Source organism: Indicator indicator, chromosome 9, assembly GCF_027791375.1.
Source record: "Indicator indicator isolate 239-I01 chromosome 9, UM_Iind_1.1, whole genome shotgun sequence".
Classification (NCBI taxonomy): Eukaryota; Metazoa; Chordata; class Aves; order Piciformes; family Indicatoridae; genus Indicator; species Indicator indicator.
In genome coordinates this window covers 14499368-14513070 of record NC_072018.1, presented here as the reverse complement: position 1 = coordinate 14513070, position 13703 = coordinate 14499368, and the positions used below count along the sequence as shown (strand labels likewise).

The 13703-nt window shown below is 37.7% G+C and overlaps 1 protein-coding gene across 1 annotated transcript in view; it reads right to left on the bottom strand.

Moving 5' to 3' along the window:
- Positions 1 to 13703, bottom strand: part of DLGAP2 (DLG associated protein 2) — a 362668-nt gene that overhangs the window by 223068 nt on the left and 125897 nt on the right. Inside the window, exon 2 of the mRNA XM_054383858.1 lies at positions 1265 to 1297. The gene's annotated coding sequence lies outside the window, so the exon portion shown is untranslated. The remainder of the gene's footprint in view (positions 1 to 1264; positions 1298 to 13703) is intronic.

Genomic DNA, 13703 nt, shown 5'->3' with positions numbered 1-13703 from the left:
TATTGTTAGAAATCAGGTATAGCATCTAATAAGCCAGAACTAATCCAATACATAACTTCTAAGTTTGACAATCATATCATGAAAGGAATCTCATGAAAGGCAAACACCTGTCTTATTTTTCTTTTTCTCACATGTATCTGTGTTATTGCAATTTTCTCAAGTAAAGGACAAAGGAAAGGAGCAAAGGAAGAAATGACTGTTTGTTATAGGAATGCAAAGTCAAAACAAATCTCTAAACAATTATTTGTCAGTAAATAACAAAGGAGAAGCAGATGACTAATATTTAATTTACTGAGATATTTCATTAGTTGCAATAGCTTTCACCTTTCACTTCCAGGCTTCACCTCCTAATAACTTATGCCTACTAAATTTATAAAACATTAGAAGTATAAATTGTTGGAGGTTTTTTGGTCTTTTTTTTTTTTTTTTCAGAAACTGCAAGATATAAAGCTGAACATTTCTGGGAACAGTCTAGAATCTATAGTTTTGGGGTTTATTTAATATACTTTCCTCCAGCCTTTACATTTACTATTTCAGACTATGTTTCTTAGAAAGACTCTAGTTGGCTGATTTGAAACTAAGGTCAACTTTTTGACATTTTCTTTATAACAGCCCCAATGTTAATAAATAAGGAAATTAGAGAGATTTCCCTCAATAATGACCTACTTTAAAAACCATCATCTCATTGCTTCAACATTCATTTAGGTAAATTGTGGTCTCACCTTGGTATTTAATTAGTCACTTGGAAAAAAAACAAACAAAACAAACCACCAAACACTTTCACTTGAGCATGTATTTGAACTGTATAATAGTTATTGCTTAATTATCTCTATTTCAGAAGCAATATTTATTCACCTCACCTCTCACAGTTCTCTGGAAATGTAACATCAAATATAAAAACATATTAACGTTTCCTTTTTATGTCAAATTTCTTTGTTTTCTACCCTCGAAGTGATGTCCTTAAATGTCTCTTCACAGTCTTTCTTAACATAAAATAATTTGAGAAACACACAAAAGAATAAGAGCAAATATTTCAGTTTTTGCTCCAATGGAATATTTGTCCTTTAAGTTATTTCCTGCCTCCAGCACGTACTGTGCTTTACTCAGTTTAATTCAATTCACTTTTGCTATCTAACAGGAATAACATCTTTCAGTGGTTCTCATCATTTGGCTACCATTTCCAATCTATTGTATATAGGTATCATTTGAGTCAAGTGTTCAATTTTAGCTGCTTTGAAAAATATTAGAAGGAAAACACACTCACCTTCAGGCTCCCCACAGAGTGTACACTGTGACTCTGCAAAGAAAAAGAGATCAATTATAATTTCTTGATTTTTATGATCTTCCATAATTACATCCAAATATGACAAAACTTTGAGAACTCAAAGTTAGCAGGAAAAATACAATTCTATTTTCAGCATTTTATAACAGCTGCAAAATAGCTTTCAAAAAAACAGAGGTTTTGCAGGAAGAATTTAAAAATAGAACTATATAAATGTCTAGTTACATTTATGTAACTATCATCTTCATAGGCTCCAGCTGAATGCATTCACATAGCAGGACTGTTTGCTTCCACATTTGCAGACGTAGAATACTGCAAATGAGACAACAATCACTCATATAAAAAGTTTAAGTTAATATTTTATTATTAGAGGTAGTGAACAGTAACAGAATCATTATAGTTCTTTCTCATGAAAGATTCCACACTCTCCCAGGCAAGAGAAGTAAGTCAAACCACCAATATAAATGTGCAGTTAGAGTCTGCAAAATATTCAGGTACAGAAATGAAGGAAATAAAACTCCATCATAAACAGATTGTCTCTAAATGTACAATTACTATTTTATTCACACACCACTATTTGCAAGTTGGCTGTCTTAAATTATTTGGCATAATGTACCAATATAAAGACACACAATGGAAATTTTTTAACATATCCCTTGAGCTGCTTCAGCATTTAGCATCAGCTGTAGAACAAATCTGTTGTTTAGAATCCAAATATCAGAATCAGTTTAAATCACAGGGAGTGTAATCAAGTTGGCAGATAATTGTGATACACTAGAAAAATCCTACTACAACGAGATAGTACAGACTGCACAGATCTCTAGAATCTCCATTTTTAACACTCAGCTAAAAAAATCACATCTCTAACAGCAATGAGTAAGTTGAAGCAAATACAAGGATATGCAGCCTCACTTACACACACACACACGTGTATGTTTTTATGTAAATTGAGTACAAAAAGCACTTTAACGTGAGTGGTATATACAAATCCCATTCCAAACCTCGCTGAAATTATCTCTGGCCTTCAACAGGAGACTGGACTTTAGCTGTGCTCCTGACACAAATGCAAAAAAAACCAAAAAAACCAACCAACAGCCAGAAGTATAGAATATGAAATGAATAGACTGAGTAGATTGACCTTTATAGTACCACTCTGACACTGCCAGTTATTTAGAAGTACTTTCTCCATACAGATAAGAGGCTGTCTTACAGTAACCTTCTGTTGTAATGGTACTTGACCTTACATCTTTCTCACCTTTTAAAAATGTTAATCAGTGTTTTTTTTAGCCACAAACAGAGGTTGTAGCATGCATAAGGGAAAAGAACAAGAAAAAACAATGTTTATCCAGGCATCTCTGCTGCTGATAGGTGGATGACAACTTTTAAAACAGCATAAAGTTGCATGATAGAGAAGAAATAATTCTGATGCAGTGCAGCATCACAAAACATGTAGTTGAACCATCTTTTGATAGACTTACTAGTGCTCCCAGCACATCTGACAAACTGAAAACATCATGCCTATGGCAAGCTTGTGGAAAATCCCTAGTGAAAAGCATCAAAAGCCTAGTCTCAGATAACACAGGCCTTTCAGCACTGCATGAAAAACACACTTGCCACAATCTGATGTGATGCAGAGGAAGCAAAGATGACTCTTCCCCTTCCCCCCCCCCACTTTTAATTCAAAGACTTTCTGAGATTTACTGAGAGAAGCTGCCCATCTGTGTGCAGTTTATTATCCTGATTGATAAGGAAGAAAAAGCTGAGTGTTGGGTTTCTGAACTTCTGACTTTTTCCTGATCCTCTGTGTCCTTCTAACAACGGCTTCAATGGTTTGTTACAATCCAAAGAATCTTCTTGACATTCTCTGCTCAAAGGTCCCCATCTCAACACTACAAGCTATTAGCCTTCTTCTATTACTCACTAAAATAAATTAGTGCAAATACTGCAAACCTGCCACAGGGTAGATGGTCTAAACAGAATAAGGCTCGTAGCTATGACTGGTGCCAAAAAGTTATTCAGAAGCTAGGTGTCAGCACTATCCCTGCCAGACCACTGCTTTTATAGACTTCTTGCAGGTGTTTGCGGTCCCATGTGTATGAGAAAGCCATGGGTTTCTTCCCCTACCTCATCATGCCTGGGGAGAGTTCATGGGGGGATTTTAATTCATCAGTGTTTGCCTTCCAGAGGCTGGAAACAATTTCAAACTGATGCAGCACTTCTCTTTCCATGCTGGTGCAAAGCAGACATTGTAGATGTGGGTGATTCACCAGTAAGCCTCTGTTTACGGATTTCCTCACTGTAGTTTGCTGCTGTGGGGGAGGAGTAGATACCCTTTATGTTGTGCTTGACATATACAGACTGAGTGACAAATAAAAACACAACCACATCCACTAGACACATGAACAAGATGACAGGGAGATTGTACAGAGTGCCGTGTTCCACAGAGCCTCTGTGTGTGTGAAAGAGAGAGAGAATTAAGTAAGTTTATTTAGATCTGTACATTCTGTGGTTACTGCTGAGAGATTGCATGTCCTGTTTCCAAATCATACACATCAAGCTCCTATATTGTAGGTGGTAGAGATGTGGGGGACAGTCTGTTCAACCAAACAACAAGTGTTAGAACAAGAGGAAATGGCCCCAAGTTGTGCCAAAGGAAGTTGAGGTTGAATTTCTTCACTGAAAGGTTTATCAGACATTGGAACAGCTTGTCCAGGGAGACGGTGGAGCCTCTGAAGGTATTCAAGAGTCACATAGAAACAGCATTTAGGGATATGCTTTAGTCAAGGACTTGTCAGTGTTAAACTAATGATCAGACTCCATGTTCTTAAATATTTGTCTTTTCCAATCTAGGCAATTCTGTGAAAATCTAAACTAGTCTTAAAAGATTTCACAATTAGTGGAGAGAAACAGCCACCTTAGAAACCTGTGTTAGCAGGAGGTAAATCAATAAATCATTTGTTGTAAGTCCCCATCACTTTCATTTTTGTGTTGTAAAAGATCTTAGACTTAGGCTACATCTCCACAATAACATTTATGGCACAAGAGAAATGTTCAATGTAAGCGACCTGTGGAGGTCATCTAGTTCAGCCTTCTGCTGACAGCAGAATTGTCGCCAACAGGAGCGCAGTTCAGCTGGGGATTGATAGTCAAGTCCTGAAAGCCACCAAGGATAGGGATTCCACAACCCCAGTGGGCAGCCAGCTTCAATGCTGCATCAGTTTTATAAGGTCCAACTGTTAATCTCTCAATCTGCATTTTGTGGCCATTTTTCCTTATTCTATCACCTAGTGCTGTCAGCAAGCGTCTTCATCCTGTCTGTAATTCTCCTTCAAATATCTGTAATTTGTTATGCATCTTCACCTCAGCAAACTCAGTAAGGCCAGTTTCTTCAAACAGTCTGACCAGAGCACCCTCTGCTAGACTCCCTCCAATTTTCCCCTATGCTTCCAAAAAACAGGAGCCCCAACCACTGAACACAGTAGTCCAGGTGCAGCCTCTCCAGCACCAGAGGGAGAATGTTCTCCTTACTTTGCTGATCGTACTTATCCTGGCCTAGCCCAGCAGGCAGTTCGCCTGTTTACAATTAGAATCCTCTATAATCATGTTCCTTACCAACCCCCCCCCCCAAAAAAAAAAAAAAAGAATAAATAATAAGTCAAGTCTTAGTAGGATTAGTTCCCTGACTGTCAAAATGGGGGCTAACGTTTGGCACAATGGAAGCGGGAACCCATGGCTAAACACAAGTAGATCAAGACTGCTTTTTTCAGGACTGATCATCAGCTTAAGGGAATGGTGAAATCTCAGCCTTAGAGAAGTAACTTTTGTATGCCTACACTGGATGAAATGACACTTAAAGTAAAAATGTTTAAGCTACTGTGCATTGTGATGGAATGGGAGCAGGAACATTGCCACGTTTCAGAACACATCTTAAGCCTCTCCTCTTCACAATTCCTAGCAATGAACTACGCCTCTACATATTCAATTCATTTAAAGTGTCACAATAATGCTTTCACATGAGGCATTCTTTCTTGTTAATATGTTGCTAATCAACTGCCCTTAAAGATGTTCATTCTTGCAAACACACATGTGCGTAACTTCTTTGTTAGCTCTCAAAAATAAAATTACTAAGATGGGCAAGTGTTCAGAAATTTGGGACCAAATAAATCAACACAACAAGAAAAATCTGTATTTATATTAGTAATCTTAGAATCATTTGGAAATAGTCTCGCCAACAGAAATAATCTTCCCAGATAGAAGAACTTGCTGACAAAATAGGTCATAAGAAAGATCTTTTGAAGAAACAAATTTATCTTGAGGACACAAACCATTTTCCCCTAAAACTAATATTAAATTTAATAGTCTTTCTTGTCTAAATTAAATGATAAGTAAAATGAAAAATAAACCCAGACATTTCAATGCCAACACTCTTTCTTTACAAAGATGAGTTCAGCATAAAATAGTAAAATACAGTGAAGACAAATTATCTTGCTACACATCTCACCTGTCCTTAACTTTGTAAATTCTTTTTTTAAATGGCTGGTGCAAGTACAATAGAACCTACCATAAAGAGCTACAATAAAGGAAAGACACAATGAAGCTACTATAAACAATCACAATTCAAAATACCCATAGTATATAATGTATTAAGACTAAGACAACACAATATTAGTAGTATTTTAAATCAGTTTAAAGAAAATATTGGATATTATTTAATAGTTAACTACACTGGAAAGCACACTACGATCTCTGCAGAGGCTTTTCCAAATTATGGAGTCCAATTTGGATGAGTTTTGACCAAGACATATGGAAGTATGGATAGTATGACAAGAATAAAAATATTCAAAGGTGAGAGGCAGTGCTTGGAGTAACTTGTCACCTCAGCACAACACACAGAAGTACAGGTGCAGTCAGCCCTTTGGATAACCCCTTGAACAATACCATAAATCCAGGTTTGTATTGCCACTTCATTTGTGTAACAGAACTTCCCATGTCTATTTTATTCTGATACTACCAGAGATGTTTTGCAGCTCCCTCCTTGCTGGTCACCCTTCTCTATTCTATTTTAATTTTTAATTACAAACATGTATGTTCTCTATTGCTTATATGTCCTTTTTGGTTTTTTTGTTTGTTTGTTTGCTTTTTTTGTTTGTTTGTTTATTTGTTTTGGGGTCCCCCCCCAGTACTATCTAAATATTTACTGAGTGGCCAAGAAAAGGATACCCCTGGTATAGAGCTACTGAACATCACTACCTATTTGAATCCAGAATTCAAGGCATCAGAAGAAAGCTGGAAACTAATTTTGTTTCACTGAGAAATAATGGTTGCCCTCACAGAAAACATGCTTCCCCCCTCCCCTTTTGACTTGTGAAAATATAGGTCAAGCTTTAGTAAGGAAATTTAGCAGATAAAATTTTAGATTTTGGTTCCAATGACAAGAAATACAGCTTTCTGACACTATTTCATCAATGTCTCTTTACATTGTGTTACTCATGTCCATGAAACAGAACTCTGACAAGTGACAGAGTAGCTGTGGCTTATACAGAGATTTAGTGTGGCTCAAAAGCAAGGTGCAATTTAAGGCTGAATTCTGAGACTTTTCACAACTTTCAGGATTTTAATCCAATATTTGTATCTAAATCTGTCTATAACAGTGACAATAAAAGCCAACTATATTGTGAACTGTTTTTCATTCTCTCTTTTCACATCTTTCTCCTGTGTCTTTTGACTTTATCTGCAGCTTACTCCTCATGTTGCTATCTAACCACTGCAGAATACTACCAGATGAAACATCAATATGACAGACCTACACTGTAAACTGCAAGATTTTATCATGTCCACTAAGACTCTCCCATTCACAATTATCCTCTCTGTTCTATACTGATGCTAGAGCACATCCTGTGGAGGTCTCCCCCTCTGCGTTCAGTCAGCCATGTAGATAAGGCATTGAGAGACCTCTACAAAAACAACTAGTCTTTTCTTCTGCAGAGCAGATTTGAACTTTACTTACAGAAATTGTTCTCAAATGTTCTCTAAAACCTCCAATGACCAGGAATACCGTTCTCTTCATCTAAATTATCTCTGTTGCTAAACTACCTTTGCAGCTGGACTTGGCACTGATGAGAATGAATCTTGAGTACTGTGTTTGGTTTTGGGGCCCTCACTACAAGACAAACATTGAAGTGCTGGAGAAACTGTCAATGAAGCTGGTGAAAGATCTGTAGAACAGGTCTGGTGAGGAGCATCTGAGGGAACTGGGGTTGTTTAGTCTGGAGAAAAGGGGGCTGAGGGGAGATCTCCTTGCTTACCACAACTCCTGTAAAGGAGGTTGGAGTGGAGTGTTGATCTCTTCTCCCTACTTGAACAAGAGGAAATGGCCTCAAGTTGCACCAGGGAAGGTTTAGGTTGGGTATTAGAAGAAATTTGCTGACTGAAAGAGGTCTCCAAGACTGGAACAGGCTCCTCAGGGAAGTGGTTGAATCCCCATCCCTGGAGGTGTTTCAAGGATGCATAGATGTGGTACTGAGGGACATGTTTTAGCACCAGACTTGGTATATTTAAATAACAGTTGGACGCAGTGATATAAACATTTTTTTCCCAAACAAAACAGATGCTAAATTCTACATGCAATTGTGTGAAACCTTTTTTTTCTTCTTCTTAACAATGGTACTTCACATAAAAGTAAGCACCAGCAGTCAGTTCACCATGCAGCACCTACTGGAAAATGTAGTAACAATTGTTTAGAACAGTTGTGGATACAGCAAATAAACGTATTCCATCCCTCTGAAACTATTTCTACAAGTACTTCTTGCTAAGTGTAAGAGCCTATTTTCCTGCCTGCTTCTACCTACAGTATATGACCACTCTCAAGATGAGAGTCCCTTGTGTTTACCATCTATGCCTTCTTAAATCTTTCCTTTTACCTGGGATACTCATAACAGAGGGTCTTTTACTACCCAGGATCAGGCCTTGCGGTCAGGAAAAACAAACAGCTCATAGAGGTTTGAAGAATAGGAAAAATAATAATAGAAAATACAGCTCCCTGTGAGAGACTAGCAGCTGGGCTATACTGGGAAAGACAGAACAAGGGAAATGAGTAGCCCTGAGAAAGGCATGTATTGAAAAAACTTTGAATAAAAATAGAAGGCAGAAGAGTCATGATTAAAATAGAATGAGCCTAAAGCAGAAAAAGCCCAAACACTACCTGGCAGCAAACTTCTGAGCAAATGAACTGACATCTAACCAAATGTATAGAGCAACCACTAACAGCCCTTTCTTTTCCCCAGACAAAAATAAAAGGTTCATGCTCAAAGCAATGCCAGAACTTATTCACAGTACTTGCACATCAAATTCTTCTCCATATGGAGTTTACACATTACATGTGCATTAACCAAGCCTAAATAGATTTCAGAAAAGAATTATGAAACCAGACAATCAAATATTTTCACAGGAAAACAACAAAAAAAAAAAAAAGTGAAGCAATAAAACCCAAAATATAAAGCACTCAAGAAAAAAAAAATGCAAGCTAATATTTCTCTTGCTGATTTGAACAGAAATACTTTCTTTTCAGAGAAGCAGTCATAAACACAGTAATAAAATTGATGTACTCTAGCACACTTCTGATACACATTTCATGTGCACAGTATCAAAGTGGAGTCCAAATATCCTGAATGAGGCCAAAATAAAGTCTAGCAGATGTTCTAATAAAGAGCAAATCTACATGGTTTTCTCCTAATTTTTACACTTCTTCTTTAGTATTTGATGTATGAAGGTTAACATGAATCATAGTGCTCACAGCCCAGCATAAGAAACTTTACTCTTCCCACCCCCAATGTTGCATCTTTATGAAAAATACCAAGGAGACTAATGCTAGTGACACAAAAAAAAAAAAAAAAAAGAGAGCAAAGATCCATGAGAGTGCTGTGAAACACAGAACTGAAAACAGTCTGCACCAAAGACTTGTTCTAAAACACCTCTAGAAGCAGTACAAGGTTCACTGAAGTTCAGCAGACTCATGGTCAAACATCAACAGCATAATAATGCAAAACTAGCCAGGTTATCTATCACCATTCCCGCTGCTTTTTTTCCCCCCTCTCCTCCTTCACTTTGCTGATTTTAAGAGATTTCATCAATAATCTCATACCCTCATAAGAACAAGTAGAAACTGTACGAATCTGAGCTGAACATGATGTAACAAATAGATGGTAAAAAACATAATGGGACAGCACCATTACAGAGTAGATCACATACCTTGACACTCTGGTACTCTGAGGGTTAAACTGACGTTTTCTCTCATAGAAGAATCACATTTCAAAAACGTTCAAATTGAATTGTGAGCTGACCTGACAAACTGATTTAAGGATATACTTTGAAATCCAAAGGGTATACAAAAGAGATTACATCCAGAATATATCCACATCTGGGCCAGACTGTTGAATGATGTCCTTCATGTCAAGTCAGTAATGTATATCAGCTTAGAACAGTACAGGTTGGAAGAGACCTCCCCTAAGGTTGTTAGAGTTTATCCCTTAATTCAGAGCACTGCCAACTTCAAAGTGACATTAGGTTTTGCAGGGCCTTGCCCGGGCAAGTACTGAAAAATCCATCAGGAAGGAGAATCAACAGCTGCTCTGGGCAAGTGTTTCAGTGTCTGACCACTCTCACCATGAAGAGTTTTTTCCTTGTGTCTAATTAAAATCTCCCTCACTGCAACATCTATTTATTCCCTCTCGTCCTTTCACTGTGCATGTCCATTAAGAGTCTGGTTCCATCTGGCTGTAATGACCCATTAAACAGTTGATGACAGCAATTAGCTCTGTTCTCTTCTTAGCTTCCTCCTCTTTAGGCTGAGCAAATTCAGGTCTCTTCAGCGTCTCCTTGTGCATGAGATACTCCAGTACTCTGCCCATCTTGGCAACCACCCTCTGGAGATGCTCCAATTTGTCTGTATCTTATACTGGAGTGGGGATGTGAGCAGGGGCTAGAACTGGGTACTACTCCAGTTGCAGCATCTGAAGTGCTAAAAAAGGGAAATAACCACCCCCTTTAACCTACCAGCTGTACTGATGCAGCCTAATGCCAGACTTCACTGCTGCAGATACACTTCTGAGATCCTAATAAAAGGTCAGTCAAATACAAAAGGTCTGTGATACATAACTAAAGCTTTGAACTGGTCCAATCCCTAATATGCTGTGACCTCACTGGCTAAGTGATTACACAAGGCTGCAGCAACAGACTCTGGTGTACCAGGCAACGTCTCCTATAGCTCAAGAACTGCTCTGTTGTACAAGCCTTTTCTACTGTCCCAAGAAGGAATCCACCACTGGATTCCTTCTTAAGTATGTGCTAGGGGAAACAAGGCTTCTTTACAAGAGTATTGAGCTATCCTCTGTAAGGTTTTCTGTCCTGACTAGTCTATAACCACTTTTGAAATCTAATGACCTTTCTAAATATACCTGCATATCTCAGGAGAAAAGTTTCCACCTAGTCTCTGCTCTTCATCAGAAATATAGTCTTCAGATGGGAGTGAGCAAATATACACAAGAATATACACAAATATACACATGAAACACAAATTTAGTGTAAAATGTGAATCTTGATTTTTTAAAATTAAACACCCCCCACACAACTGTTTATGTTACACAGTTGTTTGCTGCCAAACAAGTAAGTGTTAATAAACCTAATCTGGAAAAAATAAGAAGTGACCTCACTTAAAATAAATACATAAATAAAGCTTTCCTTTCCATCTTGAACATTCCAGGAAAAAAGTGTGTGCTCCATTGATTGATTTGCAAAGCTTCCATCTCACTGATATGTAACCATGACCTCTGTCATAACCATTACAAAAGCGCAAAGGGCTCATTGCAGAACTCTGACCTAAGCTCAGAATAGCGAAAGTACTTTAATTATACCTTTTACAATAGAAAATAAAGATCTGCTTGGAATAATAAAAACTTTCTGGTGACTCAAGCAGGAAAAAATTTTGCCATTTTCTGTGAAGCAACTACCAACTTCAACTCCAAACTGCTAACTTGTTCTGGTGAAGTGAGCCTCTAGAAGTGTTCAAAGCCCCTGTGGTGGAACTGAGATGCAAAAATCAGCCATATCTGGAAATGTTTTAATGCATTATTTTTTCCAAGGTGAACATTCCTTATCAACAATGGTAAAGAAAAACAAGCCAAAATTCCAAGTGCAACTAAATGAACATGAATCTGAAATGCAGTTACATCCTTTAACAAAATTGCAATAAAGAAATAAGAATTGAGCTATGGAGTTCAGTGACTTTAAACAGCCAAAATCAAAGCTGAAAGTTCAAATTTAAATTTACTATTCATATCTCCTTTTCATTGGCACATCAAGTATACAGCAACATGTTCCTTTTTCAGCCAACCATCCTGAAGGGTCAAACCCCCAAACATGCCCTAGCCCAGACAATGGGTTAAGCACCTGCAAATGCGCTAACCTGGACACTTCCTGGGGTCCAGATGGTCAAGGCAAATGTATAGCACATGTGATTAACCTTGTAAACACCTGTGAATGTGCAAACCTGGACACTTCCTGGGGTGTCTGGGGTCCAGATAAACATGTAGCAGGTGTAATTCACTGTGTGTAACACAGCTGTGAACTGTGTGTGCCCTTGGCCATGTTTGGATATGACCCATCCCATGGGTCCATTTATCAGGGTTCTGTGTTACCAAAGGGCATTAATTGTCTTGGGACTGCATTTAAACCAGCCAAGAAGTCAAGCAACTTGCCTTGTTCTCACCCAGACATCAACAAGAGTCAAATGCTGCCTGAGTAGCAGCTGAAGAACCTGCTCTAGCAGACCAACAACTTCACCCAGGCCTTGCAGCTGGAACAAGGCAGAAAGGGGAAAAGCTTCAAGGGAACTGAATCCCAGAAGAGGCTACAGCTCAGTGACCAGGCACAACGCAAGAGAGGCCTCCTAGCCCTCTCCAAGCCAAGGACTGCTTGAATTATAGCCACAGCATCTGGGAAGATACCAGACAGAGGAGCAAGTCATGAGTACCCGACTAATCTGCCACAGAATCCCATCTGTGGGAAAAAACACAGATCACAGCACCTGGATTTCTAATTTGAATTGCTGTATTGGAAAGGTTAGATCTGTGCTTAAATTTAACTGTCTTTATATGTGAAACGTAAGACCCACAACCGAATAATTAAACCTGTGAATACATTTTATAAATAAGATGCGGTGGTGTTTGAAGATACCACCGCCAGGAAATACTAATTATAAAATATATAAAAATACACATTTTTATTACACCAACCTCGCCTTTTGATTTGACCTCATTGGAGCTTCACTCCTTTTATACTTTTGTAACGGTCTGGTGATTTCTTTAACAGTTAGCTACAAGGACATCCAGACCTGCAGCATTAGAAGTCTGTGTACAGAACATAGTCAATGACAGGGCTGAAATAAAAATTAACACGCACTATGCCATAGTTGTAACTGCCAAGTATCACACTTATCTAGGTGTTGCTTAGAAATTTCAGGGAATCTGAAGTGCAAACATCCAAAACTCATGAAGGACGCATTTGTCTGATTCTTAGGCACCACTGAAATTAGAATCTCAGCATAAGCAAGTGTTTTAGACATTGTTATAAATATATTAAACCCCTCAAGATTAAATTAATGTATAATATACTCATCTATTTAAGTACATATCATTGACATTATCATCATTGACCAGGCTAGCCTAAGGGCAGGATAATGTTGATAATCCCATCTGAATGTTATTCCATTTTGAAAATTAAATGTTTTGTTGTGTCTAATATAAGACTAAGTTGTATAACTCCATATCACTTTCAAGACAGTAAAATAGGAGTCCAGAAAAGATACTAGTCCACATTAAGTGGCTGTAATTTCTCAGATTAGTCAACTGAGTTCAAAGCAAAATCAGTTTCTCTCTGTTGTTCAGAACTACCTTTTTTTTTTTTTCCAAATCCAATAAATAAAATTTCTACTGTAACTGATTCTTTTCAATCTTAGAAAAATAAGAATTTTTCTCTATTTCCTAACAAGCTACTGGAAGCAAGTTTACATAAAAAGAAAGAAAAATCACAGACTAATCGATCAGTTTCTCTTTATGATCCAGTGTCCAAAGTCTATGCCAAGAAGCTGCCACCTTCTGTCTGGTTTTCTGTCTGAATACTTAAATGGAAGAAAATTTGCTGTGGTTACAAGAAGCTTGATAGTAATGCAGCTTTACCTTCTCTAGATAACATTACTAAAAATCTGCTGACTGACCCCTAAAGAGTCACCTAAGTGAGGTTATCTGCAAGATTAGACATGAATGTAGAGAATATAAGCATGCACATTATGTGATTTCCACAATTTTCCTGTCCTGCATTAAATTGTTTACAAGAGGTAATGAAGGGCTAAATTCCTGAATATTTGAAA